Genomic DNA, 20,696 nt, shown 5'->3' on the forward strand with positions numbered 1-20,696 from the left:
TCATAATTCTTGGGCATGTATGCCAGGACTGAGACTTAAACTCAGGGCCTTGCATTGTCCCTGAAGTTTTTGCTCAAGACTAGTACACTAGTGGTTAATTGGAAATAAGGGTCTCATGGAATTTCATGCATAGACTGGCTTTGAACCTCGATCTTCAGATCTCGATCTCCTGAGTAGCTAGGATCACAAACATGAGCCACCAGTGTCAGGCAATTTGATTTCTCTATTTCAAATAAATGAGAGTAGCTGCTTTCTTGGGGTTAATAATTGATCAGTAATATTTTACAATCTTTTTGTACAAACTAGGACTACAATTAATTCTCAATGTGAAAACACAACAGTTGTTGATTCCAGTGACTCACAACTATAATCCTTGCTACTCTGGAGGCTGAGGATAGTGGTTCAAAGCCTACCTCAGCAGAAAAGTCCATGAGACTCACATCTCCAATTAACCAGAAGAAAAGCTAGGGGTGAACTAATGTTGAGTGAAAAAAGACAAACAAGTGCCTTAGGTCCTCAATTGGTGCCACATTAAGGAAAGAGTAGGAGGAGGGAAAGAATCAGGAGGAAAGAGAAGAAGACGGTGAGAGAGAGGGAAAGGGGGAGAGAGAGAAGGAGAAGGAGAGGGGAGAGATACAATTACTGAAATTCAAAGTCTTCTTTTCAGTTTCTCTTAGTCTGCTGCCAACCTGCACTAGCCATCTGGCTGCTTTACCTGAGTCTCCCTTCGGGAAGAACTATGTGAGAAAGAGAGTAAGAGGCCTGGGAGGTAGCTGAGTCATGCCCAGAGAAGCAATCCAGCTCATTCTTGTGGACTTTGGACACGATCTTTACATTCGAATTTGACATCTTCCTACCTTAACCCAAAATATCACTCACACTATCTGCCCATATGCGTAAAGTTTCTCACTTGCCATTTACAAAATAACTGGAGCCTACCAGTAAATTTTGATCTTATCTTTATAAAGACATTACTGTAAGTTGCCAAATGTAAAAGTCTTACATCTATTTAAACCATCAAACTACAGCTGCTAAGGAAATGTACTTAACATGTAAAACACAGGAGGCCTGAGGTGTTATAAGCTGTAAGCATACTATTACACATTCTAAAGCAGCATATGAAGGCAAGGACAGTTTTATTAAAGAATTTCTATATTAGGGGAAGCATTCACTGAAATCTAGCTGTTATTTTTACAGCACATCATTAGCCAAAGATGAGTTAGTGATAACCAAGAATCATTTATGAGAAGTGTGTGTGTGTGTGTGTGTGTGTGTGTGTGTGTGTGTGTGTGTGTGTGTGTTTCTTCCTGGGAATCAAAGTCCTGGCCTTGTTCTTGTTTACCATAGGGCTTCACCTACATTTCTATTCATGACATTTTTGGGGGGAGGGGTAGCAGTGCTGGCACTTGAGCTCAAGGCCTTTTTATTCACCTAACATGTCCATTTTTCCATGATTGCCTGAGTCAAGGATTAAAGCAGTTTTAGAATTTCAGATGTGAATTTTGTTTTTCAACTTGAAAGAGAAGCAGTAAAGGCTGGACTGTGGTTTGGAAAGAAATTGATAAGTCTTCCCCAATCCAATGTAAGTTCTGTAGTTAAGCACCCCCTGAAATTTTCATTTGATTTCAATGGAACTAATTGTACTCTGTCATGGTATCTGTGGCTGGTGGCTATTGTGTAAATGAATACAGATTGTACCACTTTCCCTATCTACCAGGGTAGCCTTCGTTCTCTCTTATGCATTTGCAAAATGTCCTCAACAAATGAATGGATAGAAAGATGGATGATGGATGGAGAAATGGATAATGAATGATTGTCTGTATGGGAGGATGGAGAGCTGAATGGACGGATGGGTGGTTATGAGGTATGAATGGATCAATAGGTCAATGCGTGAATGAACAGCCTCAAATGTGCTTAACAAGGTTGCTAGTGCTGAAATTAGTATGCAATTTCTTTTCTTTTCTGATATTTAGTTCAATTTTTGGTAGGGCCTCTGTGTGCTAGGGAGTCTTTACCACACAGCTGTGCCCTCAGCCCAAAGCACTGCTTCCTGTCATCAAATTCCTTTGTATAATATCTTGTTGCATGGAGCAATTTGATCATTCTTGGTGGGTGCTGAACAGCAGACATTATTCTTGGCTTGGAAATACCTACCCATTTCTTTCCAAATCCTTTCAGTCCTTACTGATCCTACTTTCAAATGGAAAAGCGAAATTCACATCTATGATCCCCAAACCAACTGAATTCCTGACTGAAGGGAGCAGGAAAAAAAATGGACATATCACGTGAGGCAATATGACTTTTTTTTATTAAAAAATAATTTTATTTAACAGGAATTAAACAATGTACAGAAAGAAAAGGTGCTGGTATCAAGATCTGTTTATGTTCGTTCCCACGGCTTTCTGGTCTTCTTCAGCCATCGTGAGGCGCTTCTGAGCCCCTTCATCAGCCTCCTTGTCTGAGCGCTCCAGGACATGGCGAGACCGAGCCTTGTCCCACTGACGCATTTGCTCCGCAAAGGCATCGCGTCCCGAAGGCGCTCTCGTTCTCTCCACCCGTCCTCTGATTCTGCTTTCGGTGTCCGTTCTTCATGCTCCCCTGTCTTCCTTTTCCTTTTTTTAGAAATGTCTTCCTCTTCTTCCTCCTCCTCATCACAGTGCTTCTTCCTGGGATGTTTCCGTTTTTTACGCTTTTTTCTGGAGGCTGCTCTTACTCAGAATCCCACTTTCCTCACTGCTCTCTTCACTCTCTTCCAACAACTTGTAAGATCTGTTCTTCTCTAGCAGGGCTCGAGCCTCTCGCTCTGCCACCCTAGCTGGCTTTTCTACCACCGGCTTCCCTGGTACCTTGTGCCACAGCTGGATGGCGAAGTCCCGCGCGGGCGCGCTCAGGTCCAGCGCATCTTCCAGGTGCTGCAGGAACTCCTCCGCCGAGGCCTAGCGCTGCATCTTGGCCATGAGGAACCCCTGGAGGTGCCGCTGGCTCAGCCCCAGCACCAAGTGCAGCACCTCCTGCAACCTGTGCTCCTGCTCAGTCGGCTCCTCCATGGCCACTCATGCTCTTGGCTCCAAGCCGCGCAGCCCGCAGAGCCCAGGCTGAAGCTCCAAGCTTTGGCTCTGCAGCCAAGCTGCCTCACAGGTGGGATTTAAACCGTCTCACGAACCGAACCATCTTCCGGCACCGCCCAGTCCAGACAGGATTTCAGAGTTATATTCTGATCCTGGATTAATTCCACCCTAAACGGGGTGGGAGCCTGGGGGTAGACTAAGGATTATGCAAATTGTCAGCGGTTTACTGTTTAGCTTTAGTTTGGTAGGGGATGCAGAGTACCTGGCTTCTTGGTGATTAAGAGTCCATCATTATGGTACCAAGTGAATAAGAAAAAATAGAGAAAGCTATTCCCTTACTGGCATGCTATCCAACGTATTAGATTACTATGTTGGGTGTAAATCCTGAATTTGTTACTTTACTAATTTTTTGATATATCTAATTGTCCAAACTTCTAATTTCCCAGGAAAATAGAAGTAATGATAGCACTTGAATTATGAGGACTAAATGAAGTTACTATTGAAGAGCTTCTAGGCAGTGCGATTTATTATGATTGGGCTCCATAAATGTTACTATTTTTAGAATTATCATGAATAACTCTCTAAAGTAGCTACCGAAGTATACTAATAACTTTGCTCTTCTATGATATTGAAAAGTCTATTTTCCTTTTTAAAATTTGTGTGTGCATGTGTGCATATGTATGTATGTGTGTGTGTGTGAGAGAGAGAGAGAGAGAGCAAAAGAGAGAGAGAGAGAGGGAGAGAGAGAAAAAGAGAGAGAGAGAGGGAGACAGAGAGAGAGAGAGAGGGAGGGAGAGAGAGGGGGAGAGCCCATACATGCGGGAATGTACCTGGGTATGTGCCCATTATGTGCTTGAACTCAGGGCCAGGGCACTGTCATGAGCTTTTTGGCTCTAGTGTAGTGTTCTACCACTTAATCCACTTCTTACTTTTTTCGGGACGTGATTAACTGGACATCTGAATCACATACATTCCTGACCAGGCAGTCTTTGAACTGGGATCCTCAAATCTTAGCCTTCTGAGTAGCTAGGATTACAGGCATGAGGCATTATCTCCCAGTTGAAACATCTTTGGAAAATCTTTTGTGCATTACATTTAATTAGTACATTATATTTAATTAGTGGTTTCAATCGAACATGTCACTTTCTGAGTGCAATGCATGTTGATCCATGCCACGCCTTCAAACATTTTTCCCAATTTCTCCCAATCTTTTCCATTTCTCAAGTTACCTAGGTCCATTTTGATATAAAATTCCTCACTCTTCCTCTCTCTCTGGATCAATCTGATGTAGGGCATCTGAGCTGTTTCCTTAACATGGTTGTATAGTAATTAGTGCATCAATGAACATGGAGGTATATATATATATATATATATATATATATATATATATATATATATCTTTATTGTATACTGACTTTCAGTCTTTTGGATAAATTCCCAAGAGGGTTACTGCTGGAACATAAGTAGTTCTAAATACCTATCTTACCTGAAAACTCTTTTTAAAATTTAAAGAGCTTGTAACATAGTGTATTGGAAATAAATTATTTTCACTATAGACTATTAGAGGTAGAATGATGTAAATTATATGCATATTTTTCTAGCAGTACTTTTTTATTTTTCTGCTGGTCATGGGGTTTGAACTCTGGGCCTGGGCACAATCCCTTTGCTCTTCAGCTCAAGGCTATTGCCCTGGCCCTTGAGCCAGGGGCCACTTCCGGTTTTCCTAGTGGTTAATTGGAGATAAGAGTCTCATGGTCTTTAGTACCCTGGCTGGCTTTGAACCCAGATCCTCAGATCTCATCCTCTTGTGTAGCTAGGATTACAGGAGTGAGCCACCACTCCTGGCTTTTTTGTAGCAATTCTGAAAAATAGATACACATGGAAGAAAGAAAATGAGTTGAGAGAAGAAGGCCAGTAGTTGTGGAGACATACAATTGGTAAATTCATAAACTAGCCAATTCAAGATTATGATGTATGTACATATGTATACATGCATTGATGAGTTCATAGAAACATACACACTCTGAAGACAGGTTACTATTACCAATATATAATTTATTTAATAAACATACAGAAAATTTAAACAGTGATGGGTATAAAGATAGTGTGTTTGTCACTGAAAGACTTCTTCAAAGAATATATCTACAGCAAAGTCTGGACGATATATGTTCCATGTCTTTTCTTTATGTGGATTGTCCAGGTCAGCTCGTGTTAAATAAAGTCTAAGGACAGGAAAAAAAGTCATTACATTTTCTTTTAGGGCTTACAGTATGTGATTGTAGTTCTTAATGTACTATGTTATTTCTCTTCTCGTTTTTTTGCCCTTATGGTTTTTCTCATGTTGTTACTGTGTGTGACTTGCTACCTGGTATATTGTATACACATTTATTTGTTTATTTGAAACAGGGAAGGGAAGGGGGGAAAAGAGAGGACTGGGAGGTGGAGGAGGGGACAAAAGCATGAGAAGGGGTACAATTATGTGAGAAGTAATGCACCTACTACCTGACGAATATAACTATAATCCATCTTTACATTCTCCCGACATTAAAAAAAGAACAATAAAACCAAAACAGAATAGTCATCCAATAGCACACCCTTGTTTACAAAGAGACTTTCTGGATGCAACCAGGATTTAAGTTCTACTTGTCTTCACTACTTAGCCCATTCTGCCTCTTTGGAATGACATAAAAGACCTTAATCTTCAGAAACAAATTGATCAGTCACAACATGCCTGTTAGAGAATTACTGACACCCACATTGAGCATATTATCTAAGTGTTTTGTAAAAGTTTTTAAATTTCATTTGTCAGGTAGTAGGAGGTGCAGGTCTTCTCACACATTAATACACCTTCTCATGTGTTTCTCCCTGTTTCCCTCCACCCACCTCCTTCCAATCATGTTGTTTCACCCCTTTCCCTACTTCAAATAAACAAACAAACATATATTCTAAGTGTTTATAATTAACAAAAGTTACCAAGGGGCTGGGAGTTTGGCCTAGTGTAAGAGTGTTTGCCTAGCATGCATGAAGACCCAGGATCAATGACTCAGTACCACATACATAGGAAAAGCTGACAGTGGTGCTGTGGATCAAGTGGTAGGACTCTAGCCTTGAGAAGGCCAAAGAACAGTGCAGAAGCCATGAGTTCAAGCCCCAGGACTGTCACAATAATTACCAAGACATAATTGGGTGTATAATGAAACCTCGTAATTAAATAGTGTTCTGGGTTTTTTTTTGTATTTGTCTTTGTTTACATTAATGTCAGTAGTGGGGTTTCTACTCACGACCTTGAGTTCTCAATAAACTTTCTCTGCTCAAGCTGACCCTCTCTTACTTGAGCTCCAGTTGCATTTCTGATTTTTCAAGGACTCATTGGAGATAAGTGTGACATAGATAATGCCTGCCCAGGCTAGCTTCAAACTGTTCCTCAGATCTCAGCCTCCTGTGTAGCTAGAATGACAGGTCACTGAGCCACCAGTGCCCAGCTATATCGCCCTGAATCGGTGAAATGATGTTTTTGTCTAAGCCACAATCTCATCAGTGTAAAAAAGATTTATCAAGGGCCGGGAGTTTGGCCTAGTGGTTAAAGTGCTTGCCTAGCATGTATGAAGACCCGGGTTCGATTCCTCGGTACCACATACATAGAAAAAATCCGGAATTGGGCCAGGAGTTTGGCCTAGTGGTTAAAGTGCTTGCCTAGCATGCATGAAGACCCGGGTTCGATTCCTTGGTACCACATACGTACAAAAAAGCCAGAAATGGTGCTGAGGCTCAAGTGGTAGAGCTCTAGCCTTGAGAAAGTCCAAGGACAGTGCTCAGGCCCTGAGCTCAAGCCCAGGACTGGCAAAAAAAAAAAAAAAAGAAAAAAGCCGGAAGTGGTGCTGAGGCTCAAGTGGTAGAGCTCTAGCCTTGAGAAAGTCCAAGGACAGTGCTCAGGCCCTGAGCTCAAGCCCAGGACTGGCAAAAAAAAAAAAAGATTTATCAAGCAAGGAAAAAATGATACCAATTTTCCAGAAATGACTAGAAAAAGGAGGATCCAATGTTCTTATAATCTCCAATGAGATGATGGTGGTGGAAAGGACAAAGCTATCCTTTAGCAAGAACCAGTTTGACAAGAAGCAACAAGTAAACACCCTGCCTTTGTCGAGGACTTTGCTCAAGAGACAGCTGGACACATAGGAAAATGGATAGAATTTTTCCTTTAAATGTAGAGTTTACTCTTTCCAAAATCAAATTGTATGTGAGTTACAAATCTGTAGAAATGAGGCTTTCTTGCTGCTGTCTTAATAGATTTGAGGTATTATCAGGCCCAGTTCAGATTTCAAGAGAAGTCTGGCACTGGATGTAACCAATACTATCCAGCACCACTTCTGGCTTTTTCTATGTATGTGGTACCGAGGAATCAAACCTGGGTCTTTGTGCACGTTAGACAAGCACTCTACCACGAGGACAAACTCATGGCCTAAGGTCTTCATTCTCTCCCCCCCCCCCTCTCTCTCTCTCTCTCTCTCTCTCTCTCTCTCTCTCTCTCTCTCTCTCTCTCTCTCTCTCTCTCTTTCTCTCTCTCTCTCTCTCTCCCTCTTGGTGGGTCATGGGGCCTGAGTGTTGTCCCTGAGCTCTACAACCCAAGAATAACACCCTACCCTTAACTTAACCCCTATTTCCCTTTTCTAGATGTTAATTGGAGATAAGAGTCTCAGGTCCTTTAGTGCCCAGGGTGGCTTTGAGCCTTAATCTTCAGATCAGGCTCTTGAGTAGCTAGGATAATAGGCCTGAGCCACCTCCCCCAGCTCCAAGGTCTTCATATCTATCCTCACACTTTTCTGAGGACATGACAACAGTCATTTCTGCCTTGATATGGATGATCTAGAAAGTGTTTTTCTTTTTACCACCACAGGTCAATACTCCTGAAAACTGAGTCTTTGTAGGTTCAGGAATGAGTTTCTAGATAAAGTAGTAGGTTCTTAGCAATAATACATCATTCAGTCATGAGGAAACCTTTTCAAAGGGGAGGTTAACCAAACAATGCTTTTGAAATTGCTAATACTTCTCAGGCCTTAAAACTTCTGTCCTACATGGAAATGTGCCTACAGCAGAAGAAAGCCAGCTAAAGCCTCCCTAGACGAATCCCACCAATCATGATCCAATAAAGTGACATCCACCTAGACCTTTCTATATTCCAGGAACCGGGTAGATGTACACGTCGTGAGAGAACTTGATCATTACTATGATCTGGGTAATTGCCTCTTCACTGACACATTGCCTTGTGGTAGGGGATAGGAAATGTTTGCTTAAGCAATTCTTTATTTTTGTAGAAAATGAGCTTAGTATAGTAGGCAAAGGAATTGCCAATCTGTCTTACAATCTGTCCTTACCTGTTCTTCTCTATGAGAGATGTATGGAACCACATGAAGAATGCACAGTCATCATAATAGTTTGGAAGCTTCTAAAAACACATGATTAAAGAAAGAGGTGATTTGTGTAATAAAATGGATACCAAAAACTAATAATTGCATTGGGGTTGACGTTCCTTCCTTCTGCCTTTTTGTGTACATCAATTGCAACATCCTATCTATTACAATGTACTCAGAGGCTTGAAGAGAATACTTTTTCATTAAAAATATAAAGGATCAAAATTACTACAATGAAATAGAAAACAACTGTTCAGTTGGATTTCATTAAAAGACATAATCAGGGTGAAAAAATGTAGCACCAAAACAGAGGGAAACATAGGCATATTTTGTATCTGGATGGGATCTTGTATTCACAATATTTTTAATTCAAAAACTAATGTCTGAAAAACAAAAGCAGATGCAACAAACACCAAGGGTTTGAGCATATACTTCAGTTAGTCAGAGAGTATACCCCAAAGGTGGCAAGCACATGCAGAGCAGAGCTGGACTTCTACTGTCTCACCCACTAGGATCACCAACAAAATTCAGCAAAACCACAGACCACTGGAGTCCTCAGACCTTGCTGACACAAATGCCAAATGGGAAAGCAATGGTAGAAAAGCGTCTGTGGGTTTCTCAGTAAGTTAAACATAGAATGACCATTTGGCACCAATTCAACTTCAGGGATGTTTTTATATGATAAATATAGACAATGATCTCTCAATCTGATTAGAACACCACTAAAGAATCAACTAAAGACCTATGGTTACACACACACACACAAACAAACACACACACACACACACACACACACACACACACACACACACACACACCAAACATACTGTGGTGAATTCTTCATCCTTTCTGTTTGCTCTGCTTTCATTTTGACTCTGTTAGGCTGGAATACCAGAAGCAGGGCACAGCCACCCCCAACAGTTTCCAGTCTCTGCTACCTCTCAGTTCCTCAGTGGGAATGAGCTAGACACCTGTCTCATGCACCCATTTTCTAGTGATCACCTGTCTATGTGACAGCAGATACAATGCACTTGACCTAGTGACTCCATACTACCAGGACCTCTGAAGATATGTCACAGTGACTACTTGTGTTACAGCACCTTGGACCACAATGAAACCTCCCATGGAAAACCTGCTAAGGTCACACCTGGCCCCCAAGAGAATGTTATTTGCTTCTAAGGTTGCCTTGTGTCCCTCCACTGGTCAGGTATCAGTTTCCCCTGGATGGCTCCCCTCCATCCACTGGCCCTGCAAGATGTGCTGCCTTTCCCTTCTCTGTCATAAACTGCTTCTCTTATTCACTGTGTTGTGTTTTCATGCTTTGTTGGTGACTTATGTAATAAGCATATACAACCTGCTCTATTCAGGGTTTTCCTAGAGTGATTAATTTGGTAGAAAGTCAGACAGCAGCTATAGGTCATCTGTCAGTACAAACAAGTTTCCTGTGAGGAGGATCCATGGTCACCAGTGGGACAATTAGACATGAAGCCACTCCCCACCAGGGTAAACAATCATCCTGTGAAAGACACACTGTGCAGCATCCACAGCCATTTCACCTGGAGCTCCATCACAACAAAGCTGGAATGTATGGTCCTGTCCAGAGACAGAGTCCTTGAGAGTCAGCCCAAAGACATAGAACTCACATCTATTTCCATAACTGACAGCTAGTTTGAATAATTAGGCATCAATATTGGTGATGGCTAGCTACACAAGAAGCTGAGATCTGGAGGATCAAAGTCAGCCATGGCAAAAAGTAAAATATTGTTTCCACGTTAACCAGCAAACAAACAGGCCTGGAGGCATGACTCGAGTGATAGATGTTTAGCCAAGCAAGTAAACCAAGCAAAAATCCAAACCAAAGTATGGCCAAAAACAAAACAAACCAGTAATCAATAATTTCCTCATTTTTCACAAGCATGCCATCCCATCTTAACCCTTAATAATCACAAAACTAGCTCTCATCAAGACCCACTGCACCAGGGGAAAAAACCACAGTGTTTGTTTAGAGACACTAGCTAAGCAAGAATTCACAGTGGTTCTGTTATCCAAGAGGAAACATTGAAATGGAGAGACTTCCCAGGTGGTCACTTGCTTCAACATTCACATTCACATCTCAGTACCTAAGACTGCTCAGCAGTGAGCAAGCAGGTAATGAAAGAGGGCATACAGAACACATGGAAGTTCTTACTGAGAGTAGGAATAGATGATTTCATAGAAAATCATTATAGTCATATATGACACTCAGACATGACATGTACGGCTGATCCATTAAAATTACACAGTGATACTAATGATAGCAAGTCAATAGATAATTATGGACAGGAAAGTAAAATCTCCCTCACATTTGGTAAACACACTGATCATGACGTGTTTAAAAGATAGACAACATAACTGTAATTACTCTTATGGAAAGTCAACAATGTCGGTTTCTTTTTAGCATCTTTGCTTTCATACTTTTCTCATTTGATAAGTAACAGATATTAATTGCTTACAATTCAGAAGAAAGTGATCAGAAATATTTTAAATATATACAAGAAATTCTGATGACTTTGTTTTGTGTTTTCCTCCCCTTCCCGAGACATGCATTTTTATCTGTCCTTTATATTTTAGGGAACTGCAGCAAAGGAAATTGCAAACCCAGACCAAACAAAAGAGCATACAATCATGCAGGATACTTGAGGACTCACCGAAGAAGAAAATTTTACTTTTATATCATCACATAAGTCCGGACAGTTGGGCACCAAAAAGATTGCTCTATTTGTATCAATATCATGGACAATCTGTCAATGAACACATGGAATTAGGAACTCAAAGTGTTGCCAGCGATTAGTATTCTTTTTCACTCATGAAATCATCCTTAATTCATTATATACTCATAATTTCATAGCTCAGTAATTTCATATAGAAAATAGCAGTAATTTTTTTCTGAAGTGGTAAAGGTACTGGGCTCCAAATGTTTGATAGCTATCTTAAGACTACACTTGAGAAGCAAAGTATTCATTTTTGACAAGTGTCTTTTTGTTTATTGTAATGTATAGAGGGATTACAGTTATATTCACCAGATAGTAGGTGTCTTACTTCTCACACATTGATACCACCTCTCATGGTTTTGTCCCCATTTTCCTCCCCCAACACCTCTCCCAATCATATTGTTTCCCCACTTCTCTTTCCTATTTTAAATAATCAAATAAACATACATACAATATACCAGGTCACAAAGTCAGATACAGTAACAATATGAGTTTAACCAGAAGGAAACTAAACAGAAGAGGAATAATGGAGTGCATTAAGAGCCACAATCACACAAGATAAAGCTCTTGTTTCAATATCCTAGAGATCCTTTCATTTAGTCTCATCCTATATGACCAGGAGTTTCTAATGTAATACACATGACTGTTCTATGTGAATCATCCGATTTTTATATTCTTTTAAGGATGCGCTTTTAACTTCAGTCTGAAACAGTATATTGATGTTCAAGAAGCAATGAATAATTGACCCCACTTTCATGACAAATATTATGTTGCTGATGAGGTCAATGAGCCATTCCAGTGAATGGAATGACCACAAACAGGTCAAGTTTGGGGATTAACAACTATGAAATCATCCCATGTATTACTCTGATATTCATATACCATCATAGAATAAGAAGAAAGCTATGCTAGGCTTCAAGAAACATACCCACAGAAGACTCTCACATGATTTTCAAGTTTTCAGGAAGTTTTCTACATACAGAACAATATGAAAATAATATATTGTTTTCAAGCTTTATAAGGAAGTGTGCAAGTGTGTCCTATGGGAGGGCAGTATACAGCAGAAAGTTTGAATAACAAAGCATATTCTAGAAAGTAGAATTTCAGTTGGTCATTGGAGGATTTTAATAAAGGAGGAATAATATAGGCCTGAGAAGAGAAACCAGCAAAAATATCAATGAAACTGAGAATTTTATTCCATGTGCCAAACAGATGAGTCAGTCTTCTCTAATGGGAATTTGTAGGTCCAGATATTGATGGAAATAGCTTGGCTACACTAGGGTTGTTATATATTCAGAGCTTAAAATCCAGGAAAATAAGAATAAATATGGGCTAAGAATTGATGGGATCAGTGTCCTATGTGACAAAGTGGTTTGAAAATGGTCACTTTTTACACTGATTTGATAACTCATAGATTAGAGATTAAATTCAAATATATTACCTAAACCTCACAACACACTACACTTGTGTGCATGTACAGAACTTACAACAGGAACCTGGGAATCATTCTGAAAGCTTCCTTTGGGATTAAAAAGGAAATTTGCCAATTTCTCCTAGAAAAGGTGCACAGTCTTGAGAATTTCTTGAACATTTCAGAAATGGCTTTGGTAAAGAGGCATCTCCTCAGTCCATATGCTGTCTCTACTGATCTCAAGGTGACAGCCAACAAAACATCTCAATGATAGTCACTGAGCCCATTGCTGAGTGGACAGATTCTGCATCACTCTTTGAACCTATGACTTTCCACTTCCACAAGTGCCAAGGTGACCTTCAAGAACACTGCATTTGAGAATCAGAGCTTTGTAATACATGATCAAAATGATCAAAAGGAAGATCATATGGCAAATACTGACACGATGTATGCATTTAAAGCCTCGAGTAATTCCTGGGGACATTCTTAGCATTTGTGGGCACAAGTGAATTCGAAGCAGCACTAAACTGAAGCCCAGTTTGACAATATCTTTGAGAAACTGTTTGGAACAAGGCTCTGCTTTGCATCTGAACTAAGCAATGCCAACTGGAATGGTGACAGAGGGCAAGAGCTGTCTCTTTTTGGTGAGTGTTACTTTGGGGAAGACCATCATGCCACTTGACTGGGAGCTTTGAAACAAACATGAGAATTCTCATTTATGAGCTTTGGCTCACCGTGCAGGTTTGGCGAGTACAAGTAAATACAGTCTTGTGCTGCATTATTATTTCAATTTTCAGGTCTGCTCCATTACCTTCTCCTACTCCTGCATAAAAGTGAAAAAGAAAACGTATATGTTTGTTAGAGTACAGAGCAAAATGTCTTGCCAGTAAACTCAATGGAGAATAAAGAGAGAAAATATTGGCCAGCTAAGGTTGTGGGTTTAGTTAATCATTTGATCTTGCATAGAATTTGTCCTTTACAAATGGTTTCTGCCTCTTAAAGCAGTTTACAATATTGCAAAGAAAGAGAAAAATCATTATATCTTAATCTTCTACAAGATAAATTCTTATTACATCACCATTCCAGGAAAAAAAAACATTGGGAGCTTCCAGAATTTCTTGCTTATGAAATGCTACCTTTAGAGTTCTATAATAATAATCTAAATTTAATTTTCTCTAAGTCAAATTTATAAATCAATATCAAGGATAATATTGGTCAGGTATACCCAAACAATCCTGTTTGTGTACATTAGAGACAAATAGTTCTATGCCATTTTAACTTATACTTTTAGTATCTTAGGTGGTTACGCAAATGGGTTTACATTAACCAATCAGTTTATAAGTACAATATATCTTGATGGATATATCAACCCCTATCCTATCTTCTCCATTTCCCTAGGTTCATAGGATATATGTTAAATATTATGGCTGCATTCCCCTATTTGCTCCACATTAATCTAAATTCCTCCTCTATATAGACATAAAAACCTATGACTCTATAGACATAATGTTTTATTTCATAAATTAATGTGTTTCTATGACATACTAACCTTGGCTTCATTGTGATTAAGTTCTAAATACTAAGTCCCAGTGATTGTAAATAGAGATTGCCTCCTTGAACACTTGTATGTTGAACTTGTCATTTAAAATATGATGTAAAAATCAATGTTAATAAATTCTTTTTTTAAAAAAAGAAAAGGTTAAAAAAAAAACTAATGGGTTGTCAGCCTGACAAAGTGAGTGTGCTCAGGAAAAGCAACCAGGGAATCATTGGGAAAATTCACCGAAGTCAGGCCTTAGGTTTAGCTTCTTTAACCAGTTTGTGCAGAAATTTGCAGGCAACCCAGCAGGAGGTGTGACATTCCATTGGAGTTACTGAGAGATGAAACTTCTGCCACATATTCTGTTCTGCCTGATTCTACCAGCACCCCACAGCCGTTTCCTGAGAGGACTGGAACCAAAAACTCTTGGTGATGGGACATTCTGTGCTAAACTCAAAGTCCCCTAGTTGGTTCCAGCCATTATGGTGACTCTGGATGGGTGAATTTTCCATCCAGTGCTGAACAGCCTAGATGAGGGAGATGCTAAATGGCTATGAGGACTATGGGGCCCCCAGAGGAACCGTAATCCCCACCCGAGGGATATGCATCTACCGTTGACAGGTGTAAGCATTTGCATGAGGTGCAGCTAAGACTGCAAGGAGACAGCCTAAACAGCCATCAGTCTCGGGGTCTCCTGAGGGACACGCCCAATCGCATGGAGGTTGGCATCTATGAAAACCATTCCCCCGCAAATAGATGTTTGGCCTCAGCAGAAAGACAGATACATGAGCCAGTGGGTCTTGCTTCTTCCTCAACATGGCCTCCATTCTAGGAATCAGGGCCTCTGTCCCCCCTCTCAGGTTAATGCCTACCATAATTCAGATATTGCCTAAATCCTTGCCCCTCACTTATTTCAAGATGACAGGAGGAGATCGGGGACATTCTCCCCCTCCCTGAATTCTTACTGTAAGAATGTGCTTGCATCTTGTAAATAGGTCACTAAGCAACACATGCCTGCTTGCGTTGATATGCAAACATCCTACTACCTGGCCTCTACCCCAAGCAAACATCCAACTACCGGACCCCCTCCCCCGAGCAGTTCCTATACCCCAATCCCTCTCCTGAAGAGGCATATAAACCCTTGTGTGAAAAATAAAATTGGCAGCTTGATCAGGATGCTTGTCTTGCTGCCTTCTTCATGTCTCCTGTCCCTTTCATTCCTCCCTCTAGGTTCTTGGCCCTAGTTGATGTCCCGCTGGATGGGACACTCTTTCACTTTGGAATATTTATAATTAATTGGGGATAAGTGTTTTCTATCTGGGTTGGCTTCAAACCACAATCCTCAGTTCTCAGCCTCCAAAGTAGCTAGGATAACCAACGTGAACCCAGGGTGTGTGACCTTTTCCTCAGTTCAAATGGCCCCTCTTCCTTTAGCCTTTCCTCCAAGATCTGGTTTCAGAGGCCACAATGAAGTTTTTCCTTTCAACCTTGCCTATTTCACATTAACATGAAGCATGTCTGATTGGGTTTTCATCTTGCCTTGTTTTGGTGTCTCTTAATTTCATGGATCAAACACTATCATCAGAAAGATTTCTGATGGAAACATGGCTTTTGCTGCACTCTCCTCTCCCTTGTTCCAGTTGTCCAACTGCTTTCTACTGATATCCTCTAGCAATAAGCCACTGAAATGCACAAGTACGATGTGCTAAGCCTTTATTTTCCTCACATTTAAACAATTTACATCACACAAAGGAATTTCATCCTTGAAAAATACAGACAAAGCTGGGCTCAGTGGCTTCCATAGTAACCATAGCTCCTTAGTGTCTGAGATCTGAGGATCAAGGTTCAAAGCCAGCCTGGGCACAAAAGGACCCAAGACTCTTATCTCCATCTAACCTCCAGAAAACAGGAAGTGGGGCTTGGCTCAAGGGTACTGCAGAGCTTAGGGACAACACCCAGGAACAGGGGTAGGGTCGTAGCCTTGAGCTGAAGAGTTCAGGTACAACTCACAGGTTGGGCTGGAAACCCATGATCCCCCCATGCACCCACCGACAAAATACAGACAAAATGAAGTGAAAATTCTCTGTCTCACCTTCTTCTACATGTTTAGGTTTCTCGAGCTCTAAATAAATAACCTCTTTCACTATTTTTCTAGGCCAGCCTGGGTAAAGAGAGACTTCATCTAGGAAAAGAGTACAGCGGCCCAAGCCTGTAGTCCCAGTTGTGGGAAGACTGAGATGGAGAACCCAGGGGAAAACTTTGGAGAACTGGGTGGTCTGTGCCAGTCTTTCCAGCAATATTGGGAAGTCTAAACTAGACAGTCTGATTTCTTGGAAACAGCACCAACTTGGCAGTTGCTAGAGGAGTCTAGTAGAAGAACAAGTTCTCCAAACCTGTTCTATGTCCATGGAGATTCAGGTGTGAGTGTCAAACAAGGGCAGTCAGGGGAATCCAAGTGCTGCCCTCTAGGAACCTTGTCTGTACTACCTAAACCTGGCCTGCAACAGAGTCTAACTTTTGTATTTGCAAGTAGCAGAGTTTGAAGTCTGGGTCTTGAATCTGCTCAGCTTGTCTAGCTGACACTCTATCACTTGAGGCATGCCCCCATTTTGCTTTTTTTGGTTGCAATTGGAGACTCAGAGTGGCTTGGGATAGCTTCAAACTGTGGTCCTCCACATGTCAGCCTTCTCAGTAAGGAGGCTTTTAGGTAAAGAGCCTTGAAAACCCCTGCATTGTAGTTGGTTTTTTAAAATCTAAGCACTTATTTGTCTTTTCTGCTCACAACCCCAGCTGAATGCTAGCATATGACCTGGCCAAAGGTGGCAACAAATAAAATAAGGCATCCTGATGGAGAAGATAGTGAGGAGATGCTTAGAGGAGGAGGAAAGAGAGAAAAGACTATAGTTCTGAGAAGAAAGGGCCGCTGGAAGGACTGGCCAAGAAAATGAGGCAGGGCCAGCAATGCTGAGATGAACCATGAAGGAGAAATGAGTCTGAGAAAGAAGGACTCTACTGGGTTCTTTAATCTTCTCTTCTCCTATGAAAAAAATCTATCCTAGGTTGAGACAAGAACATCGAGAACAGAACACAAGGGGTAGAACCTCCCCTCAAGTGGAAATGGGTAAGGGATAAGAGAGGCATCTAAGGAGAGCTGACATGGGGCTCAAGAGGGAGAAGGTCACATGCATTGACCCTTAGCTGTGATGTAGGATCATTTGCATAACATAAGCAAAACCCTCCCAAATAGTGGATCGCACATCCTCTTGTCTTCTCCTTCCTTTCTAAAGCACTTACCTTGGATGGAGTAAATCACAAACTTCACAATTTTAAGAGGTTTTTTCACTGGCATTTCCCAGTTCAACACATTCTTCAAGATGTCAAAGTAGCGGACATAGCGACTCTGTAAAGCAACAAAAGCTTCCACTTTAGTGGGAATGCCAGATGTAAAGTCAGTATCCTAATCTCCTTCTCTTTTTCAGCTTGTGAACAGCAGTAAGAAAGGAAGACAACATTTAGAATGAGCCCTTACATTATCAACATTCTTATGTATTTTCCTCATTGTGGAAAAAGAGCCCAGCTGAGGATTGCAGACAGTAACATGGAAAGAACAAGCCCTTGCTTCTAGGCTTGCTTATGACCATGAGAACAGTGAAGGTGCTGAAACAGTGATGACAAAATCTGTTGTCATGCACTAGACAAAGGACTATGGTTTGGGAGATAGTTCCTCATCAGGAGGAATGACATCTCCACATAGCTGCACTAGATGATTCTGTACCATTAGTGAGGGGTCCTCTACAGAGAAGAGATTCTTTGTCTGCCTTTTTCTCCAATATGTTTTTTTTTGGTAAGGGAACCTTTCAATACTCTTTGGCTCCTAGCAAGTTGCTCAAAGAGGATTTCTTAGAATTCTCTTTGAGAAACTCCAGATGTCTGATGATGAACCAACTGAGAAGAGTTCAGAAAGTGAACTGCCACATTTCCAATTAGCAAAAGCACTTGTACTGCATGCGAGTGGCTGATGTCTGTAATCCAAGCTACTCAGGAGGCAGAAGCTGAGAGGACTGAAGAATAATGCCAGCCAGGGCTGAAAACTTTGAGATAATCCATCTCTATATACTTAGCCAGAAGTTGAGCTAGATATCTAGCTCACCTGGTAAAGTGCCACTTGTGAAGAGTTCAAGCCTACTGAGCACCAGGCCACTGAGTTTAAGCCCCAGGGTGGGCAAACAATGAAAGGGCAATAGTGAGAAAGATGCCTGAAAATGCAATAGGGCAATGCAAGATGCAATAGGGCAGTGCTGTACCACTTCGCATCTCCAACTCAGGCTGTTTTGGTTCTTCATTAGAACTAAGAATGAAAGGATTTCCTGCCAGGGCTGGCTTTGAAACACCATTCTCAAATCTCAGCCTGTATCTAGAAATACAGACAGGTGCCAGTCATCAGTGTCGGGTAGATGCTTTGCAGTTGTTGGATTTTTTTTTAAGAGTGCATATGTTGGGTGTCATGCCAAACTTCTTGTGAGGTAAAAGGACCTGATGAATAGAATTTCCTTCAAAGTAATCCTGGTTGAGGAAAGAAGAGTAGGAAGGGTGACCCAGGGTTTGAGAAGAGTGGGGAAGGAATAAACAAAGCATGACTGTAGGTTGGGATGATCATTGCAGAATACACTGTATGGTTCCATCTTTGTGTGTTAGAATTTGGATATGAAATGTGCACTTAAAAGGCTCATAGGTGGAAGGCTTGATCCCCAGTATACCAGCAGCGTTCAGAGGTGGGTATGGGGAAGTAATTATATTATGAGGCTTTTGACTTTATCCACAGATTCATTTGCTGAGGGCTTCCTAAATTTAAAGCATTAGTAGGAGGTGGGGAAAATGTTAGGAGTTGGGGCCTCATGAAACCAAAGAAGTCACTGGAAGGATGGATCATGTTGCAAACCCTTCCTTCTCCTCAGCTTCCTGGGAACCTTGAGGTGAGCAATCCTTCTCCACAATACCCGCCTCCTTGACATGATTGTTCAGTGTCAGTGTAGGCCCAAAGCAATGGGATCAAGTGGCCTTAAAGGAAATCCTGAAACTGTGAGCCCAAATGAATCTTTCCCCACTTTAAGTTCTTTGGTCAGTTATTTTTTTTTATAGTGACCAACACTCCAATCCAATATAATTGGGATTTTTCATAATAAAGTATTATCAGAGGAAAATAGGACAACAGTGGATAGTTTAAACAATGTTAAGAATATGGCATGAAAGTATATGATAATGTCTGCTGGAACAAGATTCGTAAAATACTTATTTTCCCAGTTCATTCTGTTTTCTTCTTTCATACTGCCATTATCTCTGTGTGTCTTTATCTCTCATTCTTGGTCTGAGGATCTCTCATTCTTTCTCTTCTCTGCACTCTTCTTTCCCCTATACTGGGGTCATCACAAAACCATCCTGGCAGTGTTCTAAAGACCTTGAATTGCTCATTGCCTTAGCAAAAACTGGTGAAGGATCCAATCTCTCTTTCTAGGGAAACCAATGGCTAGTAGATCATCTACTAGCCAGAGATCATCTTCAGGCATCAGAAAACCTCAGATATTTGACCTTCCTTTTTGGGAGGGGACTCAATTCCAGAAGCTGTAGGGAATAAAGAATAAGAAATGGAATGTGTGATGCTCTGTTGAGAACTGTTGGGAGCCAGAGTGGAATCAAACTGTACCTTGATTTGCATCAGACAATTGCTTTATTGTCTTATGGTTTTCTGGCCTTATTCTGTTTAAATGACCTGAGATTTACCATATGAATGTAACACCTGGAAGTTCCCTGGTTTCAAGAAGGGATATAAGCCTTGAGTTGAGGATAAACGGGGCTGCAGTCTTTACCTGGGCTGCAGACCTACCAACCCCATGTGTTTGTCTCTCTTCTATTTTTTCCAGTCCCTGCCCCGTATTTCAGGAACCCCAATTTGCTGCCGGTAGGCCCCAGCAGAGAACCAAGCCAAGTAGCCTATGAGGCTACAGATGTGGGCCACCAAAGATCAGGAAATGGTTAGGAGTCACAAGTCCTCTGCCATCATTGATTGTTAAAGAAGAGTTACAGATGCGACCAGGCTAAATGTGCCACTAACATCTAACCATAAATAACTTTGTGACAAGAGAAACTTACTTGGGAAGGAGTTTCTACTCCTTGAAACTGACTGCTCACATTTCTGTCAGTTCTGCGCTCCCCGAAGTACTCCATGCTGTCCTACAGAAAAGGGGTTAATACAATCACAGTGCTTATCTGTCCTCTTTGGAGAGAGCTACTTATGAACTTTCTTAGTTCCTAGCTTTTTAAGTGGCTAAGATTACAGGCACAAGTCTACAATGCCCACCTTTCCTTTGATTCTTTTAAAAATTACTTTATTATTTTTTTGAAAGGTCTTTCTAGCTCCTTTGCCAAATTACTGATTAGCTCATTAGTTTGGGGAAGATGTTAATTTTTGAGCTTCTTGTATATTTCGGATATTAGGACTTTGTCAGATATATTGTTGGTAAA

General features: G+C 41.0%; 2 long non-coding RNA genes across 2 annotated transcripts; both read right to left on the minus strand.

Moving 5' to 3' along the window:
• Nucleotides 1-5,102: 5,102 nt before the first annotated feature.
• LOC150039115 (uncharacterized) lies at nt 5,103-11,247 on the minus strand. Its single transcript, XR_016534520.1, has 3 exons — nt 11,164-11,247; nt 8,441-8,511; nt 5,103-5,290 (listed from the first exon to the last, which is right to left on the minus strand). It is a non-coding gene; the product is annotated as an uncharacterized LOC150039115 (long non-coding RNA).
• Nucleotides 11,248-13,232: 1,985 nt separating this feature from the next.
• On the minus strand, nt 13,233-20,371 carry LOC150039116 (uncharacterized). Its single transcript, XR_016534536.1, has 3 exons — nt 20,325-20,371; nt 17,472-17,577; nt 13,233-13,460 (listed from the first exon to the last, which is right to left on the minus strand). It is a non-coding gene; the product is annotated as an uncharacterized LOC150039116 (long non-coding RNA).
• Between the last annotated feature and the right edge of the window lie 325 nt (nt 20,372-20,696).

This window comes from Megascapheus bottae, unplaced genomic scaffold (genome assembly GCF_031878675.1).
Source record: "Megascapheus bottae isolate mThoBot1 unplaced genomic scaffold, mThoBot2.hap1 HAP1_SCAFFOLD_76, whole genome shotgun sequence".
Taxonomy (NCBI): domain Eukaryota; kingdom Metazoa; phylum Chordata; class Mammalia; order Rodentia; family Geomyidae; genus Megascapheus; species Megascapheus bottae.